Genomic DNA, 13,816 nt, shown 5'->3' on the forward strand with positions numbered 1-13,816 from the left:
CGTACCCCCTCACACAGCTCCTCACGAGCCTCCCACACACCCTTCCAGAACATTACCTCATCTGCAGCACCTCATGTATTTATTACCTTCAAGGCATTTCCAAAACGTCCACGCCGTCACGTTGCTCTCTTTTGCCCATTATCACCATTGTTATTTATTAGGCTTTTCTGCATTAATTATCAGCGCAGCATCAGGAATGAGCCAACTTAGCGCATCGAGCAGAGGAACGCAGCCTCCCTTCACACCGGGCCCCGCCACTGCACTTCTTCCTCACTGAGCCGGACCGGGGGCCGCTCCCCAGCGCCGCCCGGCACGGCCGGGCCCAGCGAGGGCTCCTCGGGGCGGGCACCGACCCCGCACCGCGCGCAGAGAGCCCCGGCCGCAGCGCCCTCCCTCAGCCCTCGCGGCCCCCGCAGCCCCTCGCGGAACCCCGGGAAACGCTGTCCCCGCCGGCCCGGACCCCCGCCCCGACGCCACCCCGCGCCCGTCCGCCGCTCACCTGGAGGGGAATGGACGGGGGCGGGAAGAGGAGAGGAGAGGGAAGCCCGGCGCCAACTCGGCCTGCGGCGGCGGCCGGCGCGGCTGCCGAACCAAGTTTCCGGGAGCGGAAGAAAGTCGAAACGTACGTGATGAGAAGGCAGCGCAGCCCGCCCAGGTGCTCCCGCCCGGCGCGGCCCTCGCCTCCCTATGCCGCGCTGCCCTCCTCCTGCCGGGCCGGGCCGGGCCGCCCACAGCCCTGCCCCCGCCGTCCGCTCCCCGCGCTGCTTTCCCGCCTCACCTCAGCGGGCGGCGGCAGCTCCCCCCGCCCTGAGGCGGACAGGTGCGGAGCCCTGGGAGCGGCCGTAGAGCATAGCAGAAGGCAGTACAGTAACGTAGCAAGAGGACTGCTTCCACAGACAGCTTAGCCGGTGAAGAACTAAATAGAACACCAAGCAGTCACCTCACGGGAGGATTTATTAGCAAGGAACTCTTTGTACATCCACAAATGCAATGGGCAACGCAGGTGGAAGCAGTGCACGCCAGTCTCCATTTAATCATTCAGGTATGCCCCACAGCTAAGTAAACCTAAATAAAAAGCGTGAGTGCTTTCAAGGGCCATGAACACATCTCTGTTTCTGTAGGGGTTGGAGTTTTGTGGCATTCAGGCAAACCATCTGAGCAATCATGAAATCACAGAGTAGTAGAAGGCTTGGAAGGGATGTTGAAGCCCACCCAGCCCCAAGCCCTGCTGTGGGCTGACTGCCCCCCCAGTGCAGGCTGCGCAGGGCCCCGTCCTGCCTGGCCTTGGGCACCTCAAGGGATGGGGCACCCACAGCTCTGGGCAGACTGTTCAGTATTTGTCTAATGGAAGGAGTTGGGTTTTTACTTTAGACATAGGCTGTTTGGGCTCCATTTCCTAATTCCATGCTAAATTTATTATCTTGTACGTTTTGTAGCTCAGTAAATCTGTTGCCTCTTCTTGTGGTCTTTCAGTGAGGGGCTGAGCTGTGTTACCATGTGAGAGGATTTTCTTTTTGCGGAGGTGAGATTGTAGCAGACGCACCAAAAACTAAAAATGCAGTAAGACATTTCTTCTGTTTACTGAGATAACTGTAGGGAATCCAGTGGATCTAAGGCACACCTGGCCAGCAATGTGCCCTTGCAGCCCAGAGAGCCAATTGCATCCTGGGCTGAAGCAAAGGCTGGATGTAAGGAAGAATTTATTCTACAGTGAGGGTGGTGAGGCAGTGGAGCAGGTTGCCCAGAGGGGTGGTGGTGCCCTGATCTTTGAGAAGCTCAAGGCCAGGCTGCACAGGGCTCTGAGCACCTGATGGAGCTGTAGGTGTCCCTCCTCACTGCAGGGGAGTTGGACCAGATGACTTTAAGGCTCCCTTCCAACTCAAGTGATTCTGTGATTCTGTAGTATCTTGCTAGTTTGAGACTTTGTGAAAACTTGGTTTTGGGGAAGGAACGGTGGTCAGCAGCAGGCTGGAGCTCTGTAACTGCTGGAATTGCATTGCCTTGCCAGCTCACTCAGGAGCACCAGAGCCCAGTGTAGAGGCATCAGGCTGTGTCTGCACTGACAGCCAACCTCACTTCAGAGTCTGTGCCCATTAAGCCAGAATTTATTTATGTTGAACACTGGCTTGCATCTAAGCAGACAAAGGCTTAGGCCATGCTCTGTGGAGCACTCTGGGGCAGAAAAGTTTAAACCTTAGCGCAGAACCAGTCTCATTCATTCAGCCTGCAATTCAGCTGGTGAGGACAGGAAATGTGTGGGTGAACTTGGGGTATTGGGAAGACAAACCCCAAGGAAATTTCAACTGGATGCAAGCCTTTAAAATTAGGAACTCTGTCTGGTTAGCGCACGCTGGAGATGTTTATCATGTCCGATGACCTGTTTTTCTGAGTGGACAACGTGCCCACGTATAATTAAGATATGGTGAAAGTTTATTGTATAAGTGTGCTGGAATTTTGGTTTGGCTTTGCAATAAAGGGAACACTGAGTCACAGTTGCTAAACAGACCACGGAGGATACAGGTCTCTGCTGCCGAGCTAACATAAATGTAAGGAACTGAAATTAATTTATTTCCTAGTCCAGGCAAAAGCATCCACGCTGTAAATAAGGCTGTAGCTTGATGACACAAAGCCTTTGCTGTGTGACTGGTTCCTAGCTGCTCCTTGTTCTTGCCCTTGCAATGCAGCACGCCATTCCTTAGCTGTGCCTGCAGCTCTTTGTGTGGCTGAAATGGGATCCTGAATGGATCAGGATACCAATCCATCAGAAAAACAACCCACGTGAAAATATGTATAAATATATTTTAAATTATATAAACATATTTAAAATAGATGCGTGTGTTCTTTAAGTTCCTCCGTCGTCTAGTTTATAATTTAGAGGCTATGGATGGATTTTGTTCTTCCTTACTACTATGGGAGCAAGCAAATGCATAGCAACGTGTCTAAATGTGAAACTGAGCCCGGTGAAGAAGGATTTGTTCCTCAAACAACAGTTGAATACTCAGTCTGTAAAGCATAAATGGATTGCTTTACGGGATTGTTGTGCAAGCAGTTAATGTGTTGTGTGTGTTTGAATAGCATCTCATACTGTTTGAGATGTACGCATTTTGCATTAAAGACAGCTCAACAACTGGAATGGTTTTAATGGTAGCACTCAAATTATAACCCAGGTTAACCATACATTGAAGAGAAGGTCATTGTGTTGTCTCTTCCCAGGTACCTCTTACAACCCCTGCTGTCTGTTGGTCTCCACTCTCTAGTGCTATTGATTTCAAGACACCGAAGTTTTTCTGTGGAACTCAAGGAGTCTTTTTGTTGTTGTTGTTCATTCGAATTGTAAGTTTTGTTAATTTACTTGTGTACTTTTTGGTAACTGAGAAAACAACAATCTCAATTCCAGCCTCTATCTGCTCTGAGTGCTGTAATTACTTGCCTGTAATGGCATCATTTGGACAATAACCCCTCTCACGCTATGTGCAGAAAGATTACGGGCCACATTCCAGCGCAGTGCACACATCAGGATTAAAATGCCACTTTCTAATGCACAGAACCAGATACATCAAATATACTCGCATGTTTACAGAGTATTACTATTATTTTATTTCACATGAAGGTTTAGAAAGCATCCCTTGTAAAATCCAATAGCGAAAATAGAAAATGAATAACCAAATGATAGGATGAATAAGAGCAGGAAAGCGGAATGGAAAAGCGAAATCTCTCTATGCCAAGATTTACAGGTTAGTTTGACACCATTAATAATGCATAAACCTCGGTGGATGTGTGTTTCTGTCGTCCTCTTGTGGGAAGGTACAAAGCATAAATGACTGCACAGTAATAATTTGGGAACCAACTTTGATGTTTCATCACAAACAAACCTAAATTCCCAACCCACACACAAGAATGTAAACACGCTTTAAAAAAGCATCCCACAAACAAGGAGAGAGAGTCATCCCAGGAATTTGTGATTAAATAGCATGGAATCTCCCTTTTGCAGAAAGCAAACCAATGGAGGTACGCATGCATGAAGGCATGATGGATTCAGCTGAAGCCAAGGTGCTAAACACACTGCTTGAATTCATCTCCCACATTCTATGGCACTTTTGTTCCTTTTGCACTGTTTCATTATGTTTGCTGCAAATTCCCCTTATGTATGCATTGCATCTTGTGTATGCATAGGAGGTAGCTGGTGTGCCGTTGTTCCAACTGTATAAATGAGAGCAAGCAGTGTGTTAAGAAAGATAGCGTGAGAATTTTGTGTATGTTAGTAATAACTTATGACTGCTTTACTTTCTCATTCTTCCTTGTGGTGTTTTATTAACAGTGGTTAGTTATTAACTATGCTGGGTTCCTTTATTTGTTGAAGCTATAAAACGCTTTCACTAGGAGTAAACAGATTGATTCTCTGCTTGTAGAAAAGTGCATTTGGCAGATACAAAGAGGACATCTGGCTTTCCCTGGGAGGGGAGTAGCCCATCCTGCTTGCTACAGTGGTGAAGATATGATAACATGACACAAAAGAATTAAGGTATGCGAGGCAAATCGCTTTTCACGTTTGTTGCTTTGAATAACATCAGTGGCTTTTTCATCATTTTAAAATTAGACTGTTGAAATGCTGCAGCTACTTTTAAACCAACAGATTTCTTCTGATCACAATCCTTCTGTTGCAGCATTTTAAACAATACTTGAAAAAATAGCACCTATCAAGGAAGGTACAATAACAACGGGTAAAATAGCATTTTATTGGGCTGATTTTCATGTCCCACTGAATTTTTCATTATTATTTGACAGGACTGGATTTGATGTTTTGCAGTGCAGAGCCCCACTGCCTTGGCTTCTGTCCCTTATTAACTCCTTGTGGGGGGGATGGGGAGGGAAAAGAGATAAGGTGTGTTCAGGTTGCTAGTGGTTATTTTAGTAAAACAAGTCCAATGCTCAGTTTTACTTCCTAGCCCCTAATTCCAGTGCTGTTCTCTTATTTAAAACTGATAACAAATAGTAAGTACACTCAATCCAAGAAAATTATCTATATAATTGTGTGCCTCGGAGGTACTGTTCTTCTATGATGTTGTATTAACTAAATAAAGGGTTTCTGAAGAATTTAGAATTTGACTTCTAGCCACTTTTGTTCTGTTAACGGTTTAAAAACAGATTCTGACTTTCTGCCCTCTGTGTTTATGAACGCTGCCTCTTGGACGGTTGGGTCAGGAAAAGGCTGTGTATGTCAAGGGGTATTATCCTGTCCACTAACAGGAAACTCTTCCCCTTCAGGTCCCAAGTGAGGCCATGGAAGCATGCTGCAGTCTTCCTGGAGGAGTAGGAGTCACAGGAAGTCTGTAGCACTACTCCTAGTGCACACAAATTCCTTGCTGCCATAGTTTGGAAGCAGCAGGAAGGTGAGTGTCTGTTCTTGGGAGTATAGAGCATAGTTTGATATTTTTGGAACGTGTTCAAGCCTTGCTCTTTAATTATTTGGAGATAATAGAGCATCTTTATTTCTCCAGAGTAAATGTAAAATAGCCTCTAGTTGGAACTTTAGGGATTTTAATCATCATTTGTTTTGAATTCTCTTCTAGTTGGTACAATTTGTATAACCACAGTGCCAGTCCCTTTCCAGTCTTGCAAGGTGAGCTCTCTGTTTCAGCAAGGTTATTGCTAGGACAGAGGCTATATTCTGCTTGGCCATGCAGCATCCTTTTCTAGGAAGACATCTACATTTGGAAAATTAAATCAGAGGACCCCTTGGCTCATGCCACAGCAATGTATTTTAAGTATCATTCAAAGTGTTTTCTAGCCTGGTTTTGATGGTATTTCATCCAGTTATGCAACCTACGCCTAGATTCAAGAAATTACTACATCAAGTCCTATATGTCAATCTAGCCATCATCGGTGGGACAGTGAACTTTGATAGCTATAAAGAAAGTTAAAGAATAAGAATGAAGGTCCTAAAACCTATAAAAACTGAATTGGTAAGTTCAGCTTGCTGCAAGCACAGCAAATGCCAAAGCAATTTAAAGATCTGTATAGAAGAGAACTCCACAATTGTTGCTCTATTGTTATCTGATTTGCACCTGTTTCTAGAATGGAATATGAGACTTGGTGTCTGTCTATTTGATAGAATATAGCACCATCCAACAGGAGAATGAAGAGGCATCTTAATATCGGGATGTTAGAAATGCAAAATATACTGAGACACCTTGGAATTTTTCTCCCTGGAGCTTTCAGTTGCCAAAATTGCTCCAGAATACCTTTGATATTTACAACAATCAATTTTTAATAACAACAATACACACCTGAAAGGCTTGAAAGGAAAAACGTGGGATGGCTGCAAGTCTCATCAAGATCTAACACAGATCTGGACCCATGCTAGTTAAACATACTTGTTCTTCAAAACTGTTCCAGCAGTGTGACATATTTCTAGTGAGATTGTTCTGTCTATATCAAGAAAAAGATGTGTCCTGGGGAAAAACGAAGTAATTAGTTTGTGCTACAGCTGTAGCTCTGTTTCTAGAAAAGCAGCTAAATATAAACATTCCTAACTGAATGGGTGGGAAGCCAAGACTGCCTTGCAGCAAAGATATCCACTAAATAGGATTATCTATTAACAAGATAACCCACAAAAAATCGTTTTGCCACAGCACTTAGAAAGAGATCAGAGAAATAAGCAACATAGCTACTTAGAGCACAATTATGTCATTACAAGAACTTTACTGAAAGTGCTGCTGTGGCATCTGGTTGTGAGCTTTTTCCCCCATTCCTAGACCAAGCTATTCCATATCTAAATACTGAGGTTACATTTTTTTTAGCTGAAAGTTAGGAACTCTACAAGCTCTCCCAAGGGACCTGCAACTTTAAATGTTTTCTTCTGTTCCTTGCAAGGCCACTGGAGTCAATGTGAGAAGGGAAGGCTGTGGTCAGCACACACAAATTCAGGGGTTGCATCCAAGATGCTGACTTAAAAAGATTACTGCAACCCTGACTATAGGGCCTCCTGTAATCTTTGTACTTGTAGATCAACTTAGATTACTATTTGTAGAGTTTGCCTAAAAGTATTACGATGAAAATACAGCTGGGAAAATAGCATAAACATTTCTTAGGAATAGTTTAATTTTTAAGATAATTCTGTCACAACCTGGATCTTTTACCAGGCTGTTCTTGCTGCCTGTACTCAGGAAATCACAGAATCACAGAATAGATTGTGTTGGAAGGGACCTTAAAGATCATCTGGTTCCTACCCTCTGCTGTGGGCAGGGTTGCCAACTATATCAGGCACTAGAACAGGTTACCCAGGGTATTAAAGGTATTAAAATACCTTTAATAATTGTTTTAATAAAACCTCAAGAGGTGCCAGGTAAAACTGAACATGAATCCATCAGGTATTTATTAAAGTACATACATTGCATCCAGATTAAAACTGTTCTTTTGGCCGTGGTCTATTGTAGTGTAGTGTTAGAGGTCTTGCTCTTAATTCACAATAAATGCAGTAGTCACAGTGTTGGTCCTCCTCAGAGAAGACATATTTAAGAAAAAGCTGCTCTGGGAATATTGTGTGGTGTATATCCTAGTGTGTTTACTGGTGTGAAGAGAGTTGATGTTAAATCTATTCTCCTATAAAGACCAGAAATCAGCTATTGTTTCTTGTACTATCCTTTTTATGTTTTTTTGTTTTTTTTTTCAAAAGGTGTAATGGTCAAAGTCATGATCCTGTAGACAAGAAAACAAAACTGCACGTGCTGCATCCCTTCCTGAGATGGGACATCCAAATTATTTATCTGTGTACCAGGATTTAGCTAGTTAGGAAAAATTTTTTCAACTGTAGGACTGCAATATATCTTAAAAAATCAGAAATAACATTTTCAGCTGGCAGCTCTGTCTCATGGATACAGCACGTTCTCTCTGGCAGTTGAAGATGCTTTTCTTTCCATTTCATAGCTCTGAAGCTTTTGATTTCTGTTCAAGCTACGTTCCTTATCTTCCATGAAAGTTTCCTTCTGCTGATAAATTCTCTAGCAAGTTTGCCTTCTTTGCTCGTAATACTGGATTCTTCTTCATTTCTTTTTACCTACTCATCAGAAAAGCTGTTTGTAGGTGTTAATGTGCAGATTTGTTTCCTGGCAGTCATCCATGTTACAGTTCACTTACTGATTTAGAAACAGAGGCACATTGAACTTCTGCTGGAAAGATGAAAGCTCATGTGTGGAATTTTTTGAAGAGGTGGTGGTTGGACTCTGATCTTTAAGGTCTTTTCCAACCTGAGCGATTCTATGATACTATGATTCTATGCTATGTTTGTCTGTGATACGGCTCAAAGTTGCAGTAGTGGTGATATAGTGGCAGTTAATTCGGTGCTTAGGGTTCAAAACAAGCTAAAAGGCAACTCTGTACTCAATAATTTGATATTATTAAACATTGACTGTGAAGTTTCACTTCCTAAAAGGGTGCAAAGCTATCACAAGGAAATTGCTTTTTTTCTGAGGAGTCTTGGTGTTGCTTGTGTATATCTTAGCACAGAGGAGCAGGTATCTGTCATGTGTTTGCTACCGAAATTTAGTTAGAATTAGTGCTAAGTTGTTCAAGGCAGCACTACATCTGCAATAGGTCTTTTCCTTACTTGACTAAAACAAGGTTGCAAGTCTGGGTAGCAGGTTAAGGAGCAGATGAGGCTCCTGCGTTAATAGATCATCAAGCTAAGTTACAAAACTCAGTAGCTCTTAGCATGTGTGGTCAGACTACAAGACTTCTACCACAAACTTCTTTCTATGAGTAGGACTTGATGATCCTTGCAGATCCCTGCCAGTTCAAGATATTCTATGATACAGCTAATTAAGATAAAATTACACTAGATCTATCAGCAAAAGCCCAAGATTATCTTAAAAATCATGTGATAGCTGAAGTGTGAACTTCCTTCATTGCTGTCTGCTCTTAAGCTGCCTTTATAATAAAAGAAATCCCAGTAATCAGTTCCCTCTTTCCTGCCTTTTGGCTGCCCCTGGGTCAGTGCCCACCCTTGTGGTGGAAGCTGGTGTCCCATAGAGAATGAGCCCTGCTCAGAACACAAGTTTCGTAGCAGTGTCACTACAAAGAGATTTGTGTGTATGTCTTTATTTATTTATTTTTTCCAATCAAGGCAGACAAGAACATGCAGGTAAATTTTGCTTTTATTCTTATTGTTTCCCAATCCATACGGAGAAAACATTGATTATTATGAGCACATACATGCTGATATTATTACTTACACTTGGAATTATGTTCCCTTAGCTGCAACATTTTAGGCACACAGGTATAGCAAATATGTTTGTGCTAGTTTCATCAGTCTAGCTGCTTTGGCCTTCTGCTTAGCCTAGAAGACTGAGAATGAAAGAGCTATTTATTTATTTATTTATTTGGAAAGCAGCTATAAATCTGTGTCTTTAGCAACATTTTCAAAATTTGATTTATGTTCTTTTTCTTGCTACATTACTCACAGCTTCTCCCAATGAAGGCCTTCAGTGACAGGAAGCTGGTAAGCAACTATGGGCATTCTTTTCTTCACTTCAGTGCTTTGCTTACTGATGAAGGCTTCGGGTGCTGCCCTCTGTTAAAGCACACACCCACACTGGGATGCTCAAAGTAGGAGTACCCTCTACTGGCATGTTGTTGTACTAGGCTGTCCCATTGCTCCTCCCTCTGTAACAATGCGCAGTACACTGCTCAGTCAGCCTTGTCCCTGTATAGTCATTTTGGAATTCTATTGCAAGAACAGATTTTTATCTTTACTTGAAGTATTCACAATGAAAAGCTATTTTATTTTGTCATTTTTCCTACTGAAAAAAGTATTCCATTATGTTAGTTCAAAAGTGTAATGATATCATACTACGTTACAAAAGATGCCATTCAAAGTAAAACCAGTTTCATATGGAGAGATGTCAGCAACAGATGTCCCTTCAGAGACATTTTCTTAGTTTAATAAGTTTTCCTATTCTGCCTAAATTTTATTTATTTTCACATAGGTCATTGTAAGTAATTTCTTTCCCTGCTTTGTGTTTAGATTGTTGATGTAAATATTTTCTCCAACAGCCAACATTTGAAACACTGACAGACTTAATACCATGCATGTTACACTGACTGTTTGCAGGGATCACGGATCAACAGAGAGTCTTGAGGAAGAACTTGGCCATAGAAGAGGGATAGGATGAGCATCATTGTACTTTTACTGCTAAAAGTAAATAGCAAAGGAGAATAGCTTTTCAGGATGCAGAGATTGGGAAGAAAAAGTTTATCATGGACTGGGGTAATATTTGGCTGTTGGCTGCAGGTCCTGTTTACTCATTTTTAGCTGGAACTCAGAGGGGAGGCCCTGGGATTGAGCCCTTTTGTGAGAGTAAGTCCTGAACAATGGGAAGTCAGCAGGGCTGGGGGGAAAGAAGTAGAAATCCCCTGCGGAGCAAGGGGAGAGAAGGAAACTGGGATTGTGCTGGCTGCAGTTTACCCTTCTGGTTCTCACCATTTCCTCTCCTAAACGTCTTTAGGAAAGAAAAGCTCAGGTTCCCTTCTGCCCCTTATTGTCCTGCTGTGTTAACTCGCCTGCTGTCTAGGCATCTGTGGCTTAGAGGAACCAGCTGTCTTCTCTGGGGCCTCTCACAGATGTTTTGTGGGCTTCTTTATAACTGGGCAGATGTTGTAGGCTCATGGAAACCCACATAAAGCCATGACAGTTGCTTTTAAGACTTCTTTAGTGAAGACTGTCTAAAGCAAAACCCGCAACCTCTGGTTTCCGTAGAACATCAGACCCTTCTAGAATAATAAAGCTATCACAGAGTGAGCCAGCAATACAGAAGAGATTCTGAAACATCACTTTGTCGGTACAGAAAATATTGATGTTTTTATTATCTGTGTGCATCTCGGAAGCCTTGTAGAAGTCTGAACCCAAGGCAAGGCGGTGCTTGATAGGTGCCGGGCCTTTGGGACTCGTTCTGAAGCTTCACTGCTGCTATCAATTGGTAACAACTGAACTAAGAGCAAAACAACATAAAGTGATTTATTTTCCTGTCCTTGACACCTGGGACCCTTCTTGCACGTGTCGTGTTATGATGCAGCAGTTCTGGAGTTCAGCACCCTCCAGAGGGCCCTGCATCAAGGAGAAATTCTGTTCTGGATGTCTGTGTTACTGCTGGTTAGTAATGGCTATGAATGCTGAACGATAGCTTTGCAACTTGTACTGAAACCCAAACCTGTGTTGTATTCCCAATCCTGGCAATAAAAAGCATTTGAAAATGCTTTGACATCTACTTTTCTGGAGACATTCTCCCAGTAGCTCTGTCAAACTGTAAAATGCAGCTGTGAAATACTTGGCAGTTTACAAATGTGACCCAGCAGTAAGAGTCTGCAGTCTGCAGCTATATGATTATTGCAGCTAGTCTATTAAACTAATAGATTTGGATTTTCTTTCTCTCGGAGGGAAGCCGTGTTGTTTTGTTTGCTTTGCCTTGCTGTTCAGTTTCATATTTGGAAGCAGACCTCAAGCACGGCTTGTTCAGCCCCTTTCTTCTTACAGGGGTGATGTTGGGACTCAAAATCTTAGGCATTAAAGTTGGGGGGTTCTGACTTAAGATCTTTAGGCTTTTTTTCTAGGGTCTTTGAATGATTTGTTTTCAAGAGGCGTTATCTGTCTTTAATTGTACTTTGTAAACTGAGTGGTCAGATCCAGCTGAGATCAAAAGGTTCCCATCAGATTAAGGGAGGTAGGTAAACAGCCATTCTGAGACCCTTTTCAAGATTCAGAGACACAGACAAAGCTGTGTCATTAGCAAAGCAGACAGTCGGTGTGATTTCTCTTCTGCAGCCCTAACTATTGTCCCTTTCACACTTGCATGTGGTTATCACACAAAGGCCTTGTACTGCATTATGATGCTAATATCTGGTCCAGCATCCCGCTGCCAATTAAGTTGGACAGGACAGGCTACATGGAGTATGTTCATCTCAAGCACGGAGAACAGGGATGGCAAACGTCTGTTGAGGTATTAGTCCGATAGCTTATTTGTTAGCTGCCTGTCTGAAAGGGCTCGAAAAAATGTGGTGCATCTTTGACTTGACACTTCCTAAAGTCTTCTTTCATCTTCCTCTCCCTCCGCCCCCACAAAAGACAGCCTTCACATCAAAGTGCTCTGACTGCAAACATTTGCAAACCTGCAATACAATTCCACGATTTTTACATCTCTGAAAATCTTATCCGGATCACCAGAGCTTCTCTTAAGCATACACAGCCCTCCTTAAAGCAAACGGGCACTGTGGACAAGCTCAGAGATTGTGATCAGCCTGCATGCTTCTGTTCCTGCTCACAGTGTGGTGCCAACAGTGCTGTCATTATCCATCATCCATTTCCAGCCATCAGAAGGCAGTCGCTACATGCTTCCAACTTTTTAAAGATATTGGAAGCCTCTCTGTGCTACCCACTGAACAGCTTGTTTGATTGAGCACGTGGTAGCTGACGTAAGTAGGATCGCAGCTCATGTTGTGCACGCATCACACAGTCACCCCTATGTTAACGAAGTGTTGGGCTCAGGCTGAGACAGCGAGCGTGTGCACGTCTGGGAGAAGGTGGAGAGGAATATTCATGCCACTGGAAGTCTCTTGCTGTTACTTAACAACTGCATTAACCTCATGTCACAAGTCATGACCCACTGCTGACCCTAGCTAGCAGAGCGCCCGGCTCTGAAGTACAAAACATGAAAGTGGGAAAAGTAAGTAGCAGAGGAGGAGAAAAGACCAGCTCTTGGTGGAAGAGGCTTGCAAGTCCATTCAGACACGACTGAGACAATAGCAGCACAGGATAGTACACAGGCCATCTCCTCCCCGCTGCTTCCTCACTGCCGAGCTATTTTCATGGTGAGCCTTTCAGAACCAGCTGCAGACTGACACAGCCCTTAGACTGCGGGATTGCTCACAGTGTAAGGCACCAAAGGAATCCACACACACAGAGCCTTCAGATCTCTCCTTTCCATCCTTACTCTTTGCTTTGCAGTAGAGCTCTGTTTGCGCAGGTGCCTGCATTCAGAGATGGGCCTACAAGCTCAAAAGCAATCCCACCTGAACCTCCACAGCTGGGAGAAGGGAAACCTCCCCAACCAAAGGTGCTTTCTCCTTTGCTTTTTGCTGCAGTGATGGGATTTAAAAGCCCCATTCTGCAGTGTTTGATAGCAGGAAATGGGCAAAGTGATCCCAGCGTTGAGCAAAAAGGAAGAAGCTGGGATCCCGTTGTATAGCAGAGCTAGGGCAGGAGGGCAGAAGGACTGTGGACACAATTCTGGGCGACCTGTCACGAGGAGTTGAGGGCTGTGGAGGGTGCCAGTGCTATGCTGAACAATTTTGCACTGTGAAGGAATTCCCCAGCATGTTTTGCTGGGCGCGGTCTGCTCGGCAGGCATGCACTGCTGGAGGAACAGCTGTGGCCAGTGCTCCACGTCAGCACAGGGTGTTTCCGAAAGGAGCCTTTCTAAAACAACCTGCTTTCAAAACAAGCAGAGATTGGCTTGTGTTCCGAAGCTTGAGGTTTATGAAAATTGGTATTTCTCTTTGATTTTCCAATGGTAAATAATTATAGGTTTGACATCCTCAAGCTTTTAAGTGTCGTGAGTCAGGAACCCAGCTATGAGGTGTTTAATACAATTCTCACTAACCTAAAAATAAGCATGAGGTTATTTTTGCTCTCTCCTTGTGTTTACATCCCTTAGCGTTACCATTTCTAGCATTTTCTCTGCAGCCACGTAAACCTGAATGCCAGGGCTGACTGTGTGTGCACAGAGCCATTCTGAGAGGCCAGGCAGCCCCCAGAGACTGCAGCAAC

General features: G+C 43.7%; 2 protein-coding genes across 6 annotated transcripts in view; one reads left to right on the forward strand and one right to left on the reverse strand.

The window, feature by feature from the left end:
• The window catches only part of LOC422320 (ligand of Numb protein X 2-like), a 29,776-nt gene extending 29,084 nt beyond the window's left edge, over window positions 1-692 (reverse strand). For 2 of the 3 annotated variants that reach the window (XM_015278584.4, XM_420296.8), the window contains exon 1: window positions 500-692. The gene's annotated coding sequence lies outside the window, so the exon portion shown is untranslated. Of the gene's footprint in view, window positions 1-86 lie in introns of all 3 variants that reach the window. The other variant, XM_040699581.2, reaches the window with a different exon arrangement.
• A 3,686-nt stretch (window positions 693-4,378) lies between these two features.
• USP12-like (ubiquitin specific peptidase 12-like) overlaps window positions 4,379-13,816 on the forward strand; it is a 73,695-nt gene continuing 64,257 nt past the window's right edge. For all 3 annotated transcript variants that reach the window (XM_046940033.1, XM_046940032.1, XM_046940031.1), the window contains exons 1-2: window positions 4,379-4,522; window positions 5,266-5,390. The gene's annotated coding sequence lies outside the window, so the exon portion shown is untranslated. The remainder of the gene's footprint in view (window positions 4,523-5,265; window positions 5,391-13,816) is intronic.

Source organism: Gallus gallus, chromosome 4 (genome assembly GCF_016699485.2).
Source record: "Gallus gallus isolate bGalGal1 chromosome 4, bGalGal1.mat.broiler.GRCg7b, whole genome shotgun sequence".
Classification (NCBI taxonomy): Eukaryota; Metazoa; Chordata; class Aves; order Galliformes; family Phasianidae; genus Gallus; species Gallus gallus.